This window comes from Bombina bombina, chromosome 6 (assembly GCF_027579735.1).
Source record: "Bombina bombina isolate aBomBom1 chromosome 6, aBomBom1.pri, whole genome shotgun sequence".
Taxonomy (NCBI): Eukaryota; Metazoa; Chordata; class Amphibia; order Anura; family Bombinatoridae; genus Bombina; species Bombina bombina.
Genome location: NC_069504.1, coordinates 1,107,384,591 through 1,107,397,819, shown reverse-complemented (window position 1 = coordinate 1,107,397,819; position 13,229 = coordinate 1,107,384,591).

Sequence of the window (13,229 nt, the reverse complement as noted above, 5' to 3'; positions counted from 1 at the left end):
AATTAAGAGGAATTTAAACTCTTAAGTGAGAGGACAGAAACAACTCAATCAACTATACCAACAAGATGGAGACCACAAGGAAAATAACTTGAATCCCTACAGTGCCTCTAGAGGCAGAAATTCATATTTCTCTTTTATTTGAGAATTGCATCCTCAGCACTTTCTTAGTATGTGAATTGTAATTGAGGATTTGCTTGTCTTCAGGTAACAGGAAGTTGAGACTTTACATAAAGCCTCATACATCTTTCATGAAAGTCTTCATGTTATATAGTTTTTAGAAATAATATTGGAGGTTTAAATATATAAACAACAAAATGTATGCTTACCTAATAAATATATTTATTTCCGGGCATGGAGAGTCCACAAAACATTCTAATTACTAGTGGGATATTCACTCCAGGCCAGCAGAAGAAAGCAAAGAGCAGCCCAGCAGAGCTCTTAAGTATCACTTTTCTTACCCATAACCCCCAGTCATTCGGCCAAAGGGAATCGGAAAAAGAAGATAACACAAGGGCATAGAGGTGCCTGAGGACTATACAAAAAAACTGCCGTCTTAATTTGAATAAGGGAGGGTCATGGACTGTCCATGCCCGGAAATAAATAAATTTATCAGGTAAGCATAAATTGTGTTTTCTTTCCTATGGCATGGAGAGTCCATGAAACATTCTAATTGCTAGTGGGAACCAATAGCCAAGATAGAGGACACAGAATGAATAGGGAGGGAGAACAAGACAGGGGGACCTAAACTGAAGGCACCACCGCTTGAAGAACTTTTCTCCCAAAAGAAGGCTCAGCTGAGGCAAAAGTATCAAATTTGTAGAATTTGGAAAAAGTATGTATGGAGGACCAAGTGGCCACCTTGCAGATTTTCTCCACAGAAGCTTCATTTCTGAAAGCCCATGAAGATGAAACAGCTCTAGTGGAATGAGACGTAATTCTCTCAGGAGGCTGCTGTCCAGCTGCCTCATAAGCTAAATAGATAACACTTCTCAACCAGAGAGAAAGAGAAGTAGAAGTGGCCTTTTGACCCCTACGTTTACCAGAGAAAACAACAAACAGGGCAGAAGACTGCCAAAAATCCTTAGTTGCTTGAAGATAAAATTTAAGAGCACGCACAACATCTAAGTTATGCAAAAAAACGTTCCTTCTGGGAAGAAGGGTTAGGACAAAAAGAGGGAACAACAGTTTCCTGATTAATATTGCGATACAACACTACCTTAGGGAGAATCCCCATCTTAGTACGAAGAACTGCCTTATCAGCATGAAAAATAAGGTAAAGGGAATCACACTGCAGAGCCGAAAGTTCAGAAACTCTACAAGTAGAAGAAATAGCAAGAAGAAACAAAACCTTCCAAGATAGTAATTTAATACTAACAGAATGCATCGGCTCAAACGGAGCCTGCTGCAAAACTCTAAGAACAAGGTTAAGGCTCCAAGTGGGAGCAACAGATTCTGACCAAGGCCTGAACAAAAGAAAGAACATCTGGCAGAACTGCAAGATGTTTATGCAGAAGAATAGACAGTGCAGAAATCTGACCCTTCAAAGTACTGACTGACAAACCCTTCTACAGGCCCTCCAGAAGAAAAGCCCAAATTCGAGGAACCCTTACTTTGCTCCAAGAAAAAACCCTTAAATCACACCAATGAATAGGCTTACCATATGTCCAGTTTTTACCGGGATTGTCCCTGTTTTGATCCCCTGTCCCAGTGTCCCACCCGTTTTTCATTTTGTCCCAGCCACCAGTGTTCTATCAATCATTCCAGCAAATTCATTAGACTAGGGTAGTCTGTTAAATTAGCTGGAATTATAGAACACCGGCAAATCTGTGAATTTAGCTTTGTTGCGCATGCGGCTTGCGCTGCCTTTTACAGCTGTCTGCTGCCCATCGGAATGTGCGACCGTGACATCATCATATTCCTGCAACAGACGAGTCGCATAATCCGACCGATAACTTATGCTCCGCCTCTGCTTAACACTCAGTGTTTAGGTGCCTTTAACTTAGGAGAAAGCATTGTGCAGCTGCACACTGTGGCTGCCTGTTATTACCTGAAGTACATTGCAGGGTGCTGCAGCAAATACAAATGTTTTTTTTCTTGATTCTTGCAGATCTTCTTGCTGATAAGTACGTGGGGTTTACAGTTACTTACTACAGTATTACTTGATCTTTTCCTTTTTCATACGTTACCACATGTCTTAGGCTGCAATCTCTATCTGCTATGTGGTGTTATATTATTTATATTATTAGATATCTCCATTATATTATATAATAATTAATGATGATGACCCCCAGCAGCACAATTAAATTAACATAATTAATGATGATGACCCCAGCTGCACAATTCAATTAACATAATTAATAATGATGACCCCAGCAGCACAATTATATTACCATAATTAATGTAATTAATTATGTTAATATAATTGTGCTGCTGGGGGTCATCATCATTAATTATGTTAATATAATTGTGCTGCTGGGGTCATCATCATTAAATTAATTAATATCACTAATTATGTTAATATAATTGTGCTGCTGGGGTCAACTCATCATTAAATTAATTAATGTCACTAATTATGTTAATATAATTGTGCTGCTGGGGTCAACTCATCATTAAATTAATGATGATGATTGATGACCCCAGCAGCACAATTATATTAACATAAATAATGATGCCCAGCAGGACAATTATATTAACATACTTAATGCTGATGACCCCAGCAGCACAATTAAATAAACATAATTAATGATGCCCAGCAGGATAATTATATTAACATAATTAATGCTGATGACCCCAGCAGCACAATTAAATTGACATAATTAATGATGCCCAGCAGGACAATTATATTAACATAATTAATGATGACCTCAGCAGCACAATTAAATTAACATAATTAATGATGCACAGCAGGACAATTACATTAACATAATTAATGATGATGACCCCAGCAGCACAATTATTGTATATTTTCAAAGTGCCCCCCTCAGCCACATATATTGGTATAGGAGGGAGGCACCTAGTGCTTTCCCATTTATACTTAACACCTCCCCTGCTACTCAGCAGGTGGAGGGGTTTATACTGAATCCTTCCACCCAGCTATTGGTGTCTGGAAAGGTTTTTAAGAGGTCAACATTCAGACTCCCCATGTATCTGTACCGAGAGACCCTTGGTAGCAATGATGTAATGAATATATTAATATTTTCTTTTCAGAATAATTTTGACACTTTATAGTGTAGTGTAGTGTTCGCAGGAGCCACGATCTTGGAGATTTACAGGTAAGACTTTAATAAAGTGCAGGCAAAGGCTCTTTCATTTGAACTTTGCTCACCCCTCACTAACCCTTCTTTTCTACAGGAGTGCACCCGATTTGGACATTTTAAAATTACAAAAGGCTCTGATTTTTACATCCTTAAGTCCAACTATCACTATCTGAGCTGGTGGTCTGCTGGTCTGCTGCTACAAGCTTGCTTATCTTAGCCTCAGGTATCCTACAGCTCTACTTAATCCAAGGTAAAGCCCACCATGGAGACAAAGAAGCCGAGGTGCTGAGGGGGAACACTTAGGACTTTGCACAGTGGTCACAGCTCATGTGCAAGAGACTGTTGACTTTCACATAATTTTGAACTTTACTTTGGCAAAGATTTTGATATTTGTAGTTTTAAATTTCTAATTTAATATGCCGAAAAGAGCATGCACATTTACCAAAGAACTAGAAAAGGATTAACCTTTTTTTAAAAAGAATTCTTTGAACAGGGTAAAATGTGATCATTGTCTTGCGGTGTTCTCAGTGGTGCAGGTGTTCTCAGTGGAGGGAGGTCTGATATTAAAAACCATTTGCAATCTCAAAAACACAAGGTGAGTGTTGCCTCAGTTGCTACATCATCAAGAGTAGATAGTTTTTTTAAAAGCTCAGAAACAACCGAATTGGAACTTCTCGTTGCCACTAAAGAAGCTACCTTTGCTTTTCACACAGTTTCTCATGACGTGAGTTTCAAGACATCCAACTGTTCGTCAAAGTTGGTCTCAAAATTCTTTGAGCCAAAATTTCATCTGGCATGAACAAAATGTGAAGCAGTGATTTTGAATGTTATTGCACCAATGGCCAAATCTGAACTTACTAAAGACCTAGCAGTGGCAAATTTTGTCACAATTTCTATGGATGCTTCAAACAGTAAAGATGTTAAAATGATACCTTTAATTCGATACTATATACCTGGTCAAGGGGTACAAGTCAAATTTTTAGATATGCAAACTGTTCCTGGTGAGACGGCTGAGATCTTGACTGATGCCTTATTCTCGGTTATTGACAAATACGGGTTAAATGAAAAAGTTGTTGGATTTTGTGGAGACAATTGTAACACACATTTTGGCTGTGTAAAATGAAAAGGCAAGAACAACATTTTTAGCCAATTAAAAGCCAAACTAGCAAGGGACCTTGTTGGCATTGGCTGTGGTGTCTCCAAACAGCTGTTGACATATTACCAAATGATATTGAAGCACTTTTTGTAAAAAAATATATATATATTTTCACATATACACAGTTCGTGTAACTCATTTAAAGGAATTTTGTGACTTTGTCGGAGTGGAATACAAAAAACTACAACATGGTAATACCAGATTTTTGTCAATGCTGCCAGCCGTTGAAATAATTCTTTACATTTTTAATGGCTTGAAATCCTACTTTTGTTCTGAAGAACACTGCCCAGAATTGATAAAACAATTCTTTGACAATGATTGTGGTGAAATATATTTATGTTTTGTACACAGGCAACTTAGCCTTTTCAACAAAGTGATTTTGGTTATGGAGAAGAACAATGCCAGTGCAGCAGAAGTTACACTAGAAATACAAACACTAATTACAAATATCAATGAACGGAAACAATGAGAATTTATACCTCAAGGAGCTTTGCTGAGAAAACTTGAAGAAAATGGTGGTAACATTGAAAAAGTGAACAGAGAATTTGAAAGATTTTATGAAAGAAGTCTTTTATACCTAGACCTATAGAAGGTAAGCTTTGGACAGGCAGAAGACTTTGTCTGGTTAAATTCTGGATACATATCTTGGCCAACTGTTGAGGAGTCTGCAGTTACAATCACTACAAAGATAGGCAAGCAAGCAATAAACATTGATCAATTATTTGATGAGGTGGTTATTGCTAAGAGCCTTTGGGCTTCTAGGGAAGAAGTTTGGCCAACACAAAATTTTAATTATGAATAAAAGTGTCAAGATTTGTTTGTTGATTGCAAAGAAAAGAACATATTGGTAAAAAATCTTAATGCTCTAGAAGAATACATTCCTTGTCTTCCTGGTACTTCTGCACCAGTTGAATGAGTGTTTTCTATAATTAATAATGTATGTTCAGAAGAGAGGGGTCAAATGTTGGAAGCTACAGTAAGGGGTCTTTTGATGGCTAAAATACATTTGCCTTTAAGCTGCTCAGAGTTTTATGAAAAACATAAAAGAAACAAACAATTTCTCAGAAAAGTTGTTTCAAGTGAAAAATATGGAAGTACTAGTGATTGAATAAAATATTACCTGTCAAGAAAAAGATGTTTAGTCACCACATCTGGGTCTCAAATTCACCAAACAGATATATTTCACTTTAATTTTATTGTTATGGTTTAATTTTTCTGTTAACAAAAGGGAGAGTGCATTGCATTGCATTAAGTCATTTTATCTATGGGAAGCATAGAGACACATCCTAAGGAGGATTTTGCAGGTTCTTAATGTTACACTAAGTGTTTTTTTTGTTTTACATTACCTCCTGTCTAATAAAATGTTATTTTGAGAAAAATAACAAGTGTTTAGTTTAACTTATTTTTAACTGTCAAATGTATCTTTAACTAGAAAATGAGTTCCGGTTGGCAAATGCCCTGCCTCTTGGCCACACCCCTGGTCACACCACCACTGGCATCATGCCAGGTGGTCCCAGTTTCACTGCTAAAAATTATGGTAAGCCTACCAATGAAGCTATTTACACCATACCCTATGGTAAATTATGTTAGTAACCAGTTTATGAGCCTGAAGCATAGTATCTATGACTTTCTCAGAGAAGTCACATCTAGCCAAATGTAGACTTTCAAACTCCAAGCAGTCAGCTTTAGAGAAACTAGATTTGGATGAAGAAAGGGACCCTGAAGTAAAAGGTCCTTCCTGAAAGGTAACCTCCATGGCGGAAGAGATGACATTGTCACCAGATCCGCGAACCAGATCCTGCAAGGCCATGCAGTAGCTATTAGAATCACAGAAGCTCTCTCCTGTTTGATAGAACATCTACCAGAATGGATTGAGGATCTCTTGACCTTGAACTGTACTTTGGAAGCTTGGCGTTTTGACGAGATGTCCTCAGATCCAATTTCAGAACCCCCCATCTGAGAGTTATCATTGTGAAAACCTCTGGGTGGAGAGCCCACTCTCAGGGATGTAAAGCCTGCCTGCTCAGAAAATCTGCGTCCTAAATATCTATCTATCCGCCTCCTAAATATCTATCTATTGGGTACTTGTAGAGCGCAGGGTGAGGGTCTCAAGGTGCTAAGGGAGGTGGAAAAGAGGGGGGCTAAGGGAAGATGATTCAGTCGAAGAGCCAGGTCTTGAGGTCCTTCCTGAAGTTAGTAAGGGAAGGGGATTGTCTGAGGTGCAGCGGGAGGGCGTTTCATGTCTTTGCTGCCATATAGGAGAAGGATCTTCCTCCAGCTGTTGTTTTCTTGATGCGGGGGATGAATCCCAGTTGTCCACCCCTGGTATGTGGATGGCAGAGAGATAGCAATCATGAGACACGGCTCACTGGAGAATGAGAAGTCACTGCCTTCATTGCCAGGGAACACAGAGTTCCTCCCTGGTGGTTGATGTAGGCCACCAAGGTGATGTTGTCTGACTGAAATCTGATAAATCGGACCAAAGCTAGTTGAGGCCAAGCTATTAAAGCATAGAAAATTGCTCTTGACTCCAAGGTGTTTATTGGAAGAGATGACTCCTCTGGAGTCCACAGACCCTGTGCTTTTAAGAAACCCCAAACTGCTCCCCAGCCCAACAGGCTGGCATCCGTGGTTACAATCACCCAGGAAGGCCTCAGGAAGCATGTGCCCCGAGACAGATGGTCCTGTGAAATCCACCACAAAAGAGAGACTCTTGTTGGGGAATCCAAATGTATCTTCTGCATGAGATCTGAGTGGTCTCCGTTCAATTGACTGAGCATGCATAGTTGCAGAGGTCTCAGATGGAACTGAGAAAAAGAAATGATGTCCATGGAGGCAACCATCGGTCTAATCACCTCCATGCATTGAGCCACAGATGGACGAATAGCAGACTGGAGAGAGAGGCAAGAAACATGAAGTTTGAATTTTCTGACGTCCATCAGAAAAATCATCATGGACAGGGAATCTATGATTGTTCCCAAGAAACAAACCTTTGTATTTGGTACAAGGGAACTCTTTACCAGATTCCCTTTCCTCCCGTGGGAAAATAGAATAGACAACAACATCTTGGTATGAGAATTTGCTAGATGAAAATATGAGGCTTGAACTAGGATATCGTCTAGATAATAACATAGTAACATAGTAGATAAGGTTGAAAAAAGACTGAAGTCCATCGAGTTCAACCTATACAAATCTAAAATACTTACAAAAAGCTCCAGTTAAGCTTAAATAACCCCATTAAAATGTGACCCATTTAATACTAGCAATCATATCCATGAATTTTGTTTATATACAGAAATTTATCCAGACTATTTTTAAATGTATCTATGGTATTGGCATTCACTACCTCCTTTGGTAATGAGTTCCACAATTTTATTGCTCTTACAGTGAAAAAACGTTTCCGTTGCAGGAGATTAAATCTCCTTTCCTCCAACCTTAAATTATGACCTCTTGTCAGAACCAATTTTCTTGGAATAAAAAGAGCTTCTGCCATCTCTGTATATGGGCCTTGAATATATTTATATAAAGTAATCATGTCACCTCTCAAGCACCTTTTTTCTAAAGAGAACAGACCCAGTTTGGCTAGCCTCTCCTCATAGGTTAATTTCTCCAATCCCCTTATTAGCTTTGTGGCCCTTCTCTGAACTTTTTCTAGTTCTGCAATATCTTTTTTAGCAATCGGTCCCCAGAACTGCACTCCAAACTCAAGGTGAGGTCTTACCAGGGCTTTATATAATGACAGAATTATGCTTTCCTCCCTTGAATCAATGCCTCTTTTAATACATGCTAGTATCTTATTAGCCTTTGAAGCCGCTGCCCTGCATTGTGCACTCATCTTTAGCTTGTTATCTATTACTACTCCCAAATCCCTTTCCTCCTGTGTTTGGCTAAGTCTTGTCCCATTTAAAAAATACATAGCCTGCTTATTTTTACTTCCAAAATGTAGAACCTTACATTTTTCCGTATTAAATCTCATTTTCCATTCACTTGCCCATAGTTCTAATTTTAGCAAATCCCTTTGCAAAGAGAGTTCATCCTGCTCTGACCTAATGACCTTACTTAACTTAGTATCATCTGCAAAAATAGAGATGTCGCTATTTAATCCTTGCTCCAAGTCATTTATAAAAATATTAAAAAGAACAGGGCCCAGTACTGATCCCTGGGGGACGCCACTGATTACCTTTGTCCAATCTGAGTATGATCCATTTACTGCTACTCGTTGCTCCCTATCTTTTATCCAGTTATTTATACATGAGCTAACATTTTCAGCTATTCCCAGTCCCTTAATTTTGTGCATTAATCTCTCATGTGGCACTGTATCAAATGCCTTTGCAAAATCTAAGTATATCACATCAACTGATTCCCCTTTATCTATATTTTTACTTACTTCCTCGTAGAATCTAATTAGATTAGTTTGACATGATCTATTTCTCCTAAAGCCATGCTGATTAGAACTCATAATCTGGTTTACACGAATATGCTCATCAATATAATCCCTTATAATCCCTTCAAATATCTTCCCCACTATTGATGTCAGACTAACTGGTCTATAGCTTCCTGGATCATCCCTGCTTCCCTTTTTGAAGAGTGGCACCACATCAGCTTTACGCCAATCCTGGGGTACCATGCCTGAGGATAATGAGTCTTGAAAAATTAAGAGTAAAGGTTTGTCTATAACAGTGCTAAGTTCACTTAACACCCTTGGGTGTATTCCATCTGGGCCTGGAGTTTTATTTACCTTAATATTTTTTAGTTTTTTCCTGATATCCTCTAAACAAAACCCAGTTAGTGGTATGGACTGGCATGTTCTATTCTGTTCCAAAGTATCATTCAATGGTTCCTCTCTTGTGTATACTGAAGAAAAAAACTGGTTTAGTACCTCAGCCTTCTCCCTGTCATTATTTATCATGCTACCCTCCACACATTTTAATGTACCTATATTATCCTTCTTAGATTTTTTGCTATTTATGTACTTAAAGAACCTTTTAGGGTTAGACTTAGAATCCTTGGCAATTAATTTTTCATTTTCAATTTTGGCTAATTTGATTGCTTTTTTGCATGCTTTGTTACATTCCTTATAAATATTGTATGCTGAGTCTGTACTATTTTCTTTTAATAATTTAAATGCCCTACGTTTTTTCCTAATTTCTTTTAACACATTTTTATTTAGCCATAACGGCTTAGTTTTTTTATTTTTATTTTTATAACCATATGGTATGTATTGATATGTATATTTATTTAACAAATTTTTAAATATTATCCATTTATCCTCTGTATTTTTATTAGAAAATACATTGTCCCAATTTATATTATTTAATGATTTCCTTAAATTGTTGAATTTTGCTTTCTTGAAATTAAAAGTCTTAGTTAAGCCTTTAAAACACTGCATATGAAAAGAGATTTCAAATGTGACCATGTTATGATCACTGTTACCCAAATGTGCCACAGCAGTACCCTGGGACCTCACCACTGTCAGAAGAGCCCCCAGAACGTTTGTAAAAATTCTGGGAGCTGTAGCAAGGCCTAAATGAAGGGCAACAAACTGGAAATGTTTGTCCTGGAAGGCAAACCCTAGATACTGGTAATGATCCCTGTGAATGGGAACATGAAGACACGCGTCCTTCAGATCTATGGTTGTTGTGAACTAACCCCTCTAAACCAAACGAAGAATAAAACGGATGGTCTCCATCTTGAAGGATGGAACCCTGAGAAATTGGTTGAGACAATTTAGGTCCAGAAAAGGATGAAAAGTGACCTCTTTTTTGGGAACTACAAATAGATTTGAATAGAATCCTAGACCCTGTTCCTCTAGAGGAACTGGATCAATCACTCCCAAGGATGATAGATCCTTTACGCAGTTTCAGAAGGCCTCTGTCTTTATCTGGTTCACAGATAACATTGACAGGTGGAATCTGCCCCTGGGAGGACAAGATTTGAATCCTATTCTGTAACCGTGGGATATTATATCTATGATCCAAGGATCTTGAACATTGCGTATCCAAGCCTGCCAGAAAAAAGAAAGCCTGCCCCCCCCTTGATCCACTACAGGATCGGGGGCGGACCCTTCATGTTGATTTGGAATCAACAGCTTGCGTCCCTCTATTCCAAGGCTGACTGGACCTCCAAGAAAACTTGAATTGATCCAACTTGGAAGAGGAAGACTTCTGTCCCTTAAAGTTACGAAAGGGGGGGTGGAGCTTGCCATGATACAAGGTGGTTGCACTTTTAGAAAGTTCTGCAGACCAAGTGCTTTTTAACATATTCTTTAGGGTTTTTACCCCCACTATTATTGGACATTACATCCCTAATTCTACTGTCACTACATTAGCAGGAAGAAAGAAAGAAAACTCGGCATAGGGAAGATAAGAAGACCTTTTTTCTGATATTTCCCCCAGCAGTGACAGAAGGCATCTTCCGGTGCTTTCCCAGACCCTTTTTGGTGCCATTCTTCAGGCTTAACTTTTTCGACCTGATCACCCTTCCTGTCCACCATCTACGACCAACTACTTTCTAGCTGCAAGAACCCTTTCATCCAGAGTTGAGGATAGCAGGATCCCAGACAGCCAGTTGAGTGGAGGTGGGAGAGGTGCCATGGTGGCTAGTGGCACTACTTCTGAGCATAGTGAGAGCACACTAACAGCAGACAGACCGTGGATTAACTCACTTACCGCTGCTCTCCCCTCACACTAAGGGGAAACAATTACAGCCCTCCAACTCTCTGCTACAATCCTCTCACCAGCTCCCAACCAACCGCTTCTTCTCTGGACCAGACAATAGAAGTTTGCAGGCCGTCGGAACAGCAGGAAGCTTTGTTGTAAACAGCTGTTGGAGGTAAGATTGCACATCTCTTATTCTCACCTTGGTATTGTCATCGGACAGCGCTTCATGGCCCCTAAACTTTGCTCATCTCATCACGGAGCCCACTGTGGCCAGTGTAGGCCTCCTTAAGTTACTACCGGGCATTTACATCTCCATCAGCCCCACGTGACCACTCTCAGAGACAGTAACTTTCTGGGCCAAGTAATTTATGAAGGCCTAACAGTTTCCAACCGACACATTAATCTTTTTTGGTCTCTTTTTAACCCGTAGACCACACAGAGACTCCAGTAATTTGGGATATATGCATAATCCACCTGCACTGTTGTGGGGCTCTGAGGCACATAATTAGCAACGCAGAATTAAACAGCCAAAAAAAAAAGGAAAAGAAAAAAGGGGAAGGAAGAAAACAGGGGAATGGAACAAAGGGAGAAAAACAGTAAAAGAAATTAATGCCTATGTATGTACTTTACTCTTAGTACTATTTAAGACTACCACTAATATACTCTTTGTAATACTACCCTGCTTCTAAAACCCAGGTAGCTAAAAAGCCCCTCAGTGCCATTCTTGCTCATTATATTCAGCCATCACTGGTTTTACACCCAGATCTATATATAGGCCTGATCCCTCTCACAAGCCTGCAGCTCCAAGAGGCCGGTCTAAGGACTCTCCCTCTCTAACCACCCTCTCTACTACCAACTGAAACAGGGTAATCACACATAGTAGCTATCTGTTATCTCTCCTGCCTTTCCTGTCGGCCCTTATTGCCTATAGGTCATACCCCATGCTCCTTTTCCCATACTCGCTCGGAATAGAGCTACCTCCCCTGGAGAGAAACAGCCTACTTACAGCTTATGTGATCCTTCAACAGGTTTACCTCAAGATAAATAAGAACTCTGTAACAACCCTTTTCTAGTCCTACCCACCCCTGACGCTATGAGGTGCTAAGCCTATCATGTAGGGGGGTGCCGGATTTGATTTCTCCAACCCCTATTCACTGCAGAGACCAGCCCACTTAACCACAGGAAGAAAGCTTGGAAGTGTTTTTATACCCACCTTTCATAAAATGGCTCACTCACAGAAGAAGAAGCCGAAAAGTAGTGATGTCCCAAAACTTACTCTCTCAGATCATTTCTCCAATAAAACTCTCTACGAGCAAGACATGTCAGATGAGGACTCGAGGGACTCAATAGTATCCTCCAAAGGACCTCATAGGGTCACAACTCCCTCTAGCGAGAGATCTCCCAATACCTATGCCTCTATACTAGACTCCATTAAGGAGCTGTCAGACAAGATGGACTCCCACCATTCTTCTCTTAAACAAGAACTTAAGATGTCATTCTCTGAACTCAAGAGAGATGTCTCCTCTCTAGGCGAGAGAACAGAAACCTTAGAAAAGAAACAGGAGGATCTCCACCTAGACCATTCCAACCTTCTTGCCTATACCCAATCTCTCGCTGAGATGATTTCATATTTAGAATACAAAATAGCGGACATAGAAGACAGGTCGTGCTGTAACAATATAAGAATTAGAGGCATTCCAGAAGATGTTGGCACCCCTGATCTCACTAAATACTTGCTTGATTTATTTAGAGAGCTCCTAGGACCCATACAAGACCAAGAGGCCCTTATGGATAGAGCTCATCGAGCTCTCAGGCCGAGGAATTCGCCTCCAGGTGCACACAGAGACGTAATCATCCGACTTCACTATTATACATTTAAAGAAAGAATCCTTAGAGCAACATTCCAGAACAGGAACTTAAAAGACCCATTCCAAACCATACAGATTTTCCCAGACCTATCCTCTCATATCCTGTCCAGGAGGCGCTCCTTTCAGCAAGTTACCCAATGCCTCCGCAACAATAATGTTAAATACAGGTGGGGATTTCAAGTCAAGCTTTTTTTTCAAATTGAGGACTCTTCCTACTCCATCACCACACCAGATCAGGGAACTAAGCTGTTGCAGTCTTTGAAATTACTTCCCCCTCCAAACCAACCTA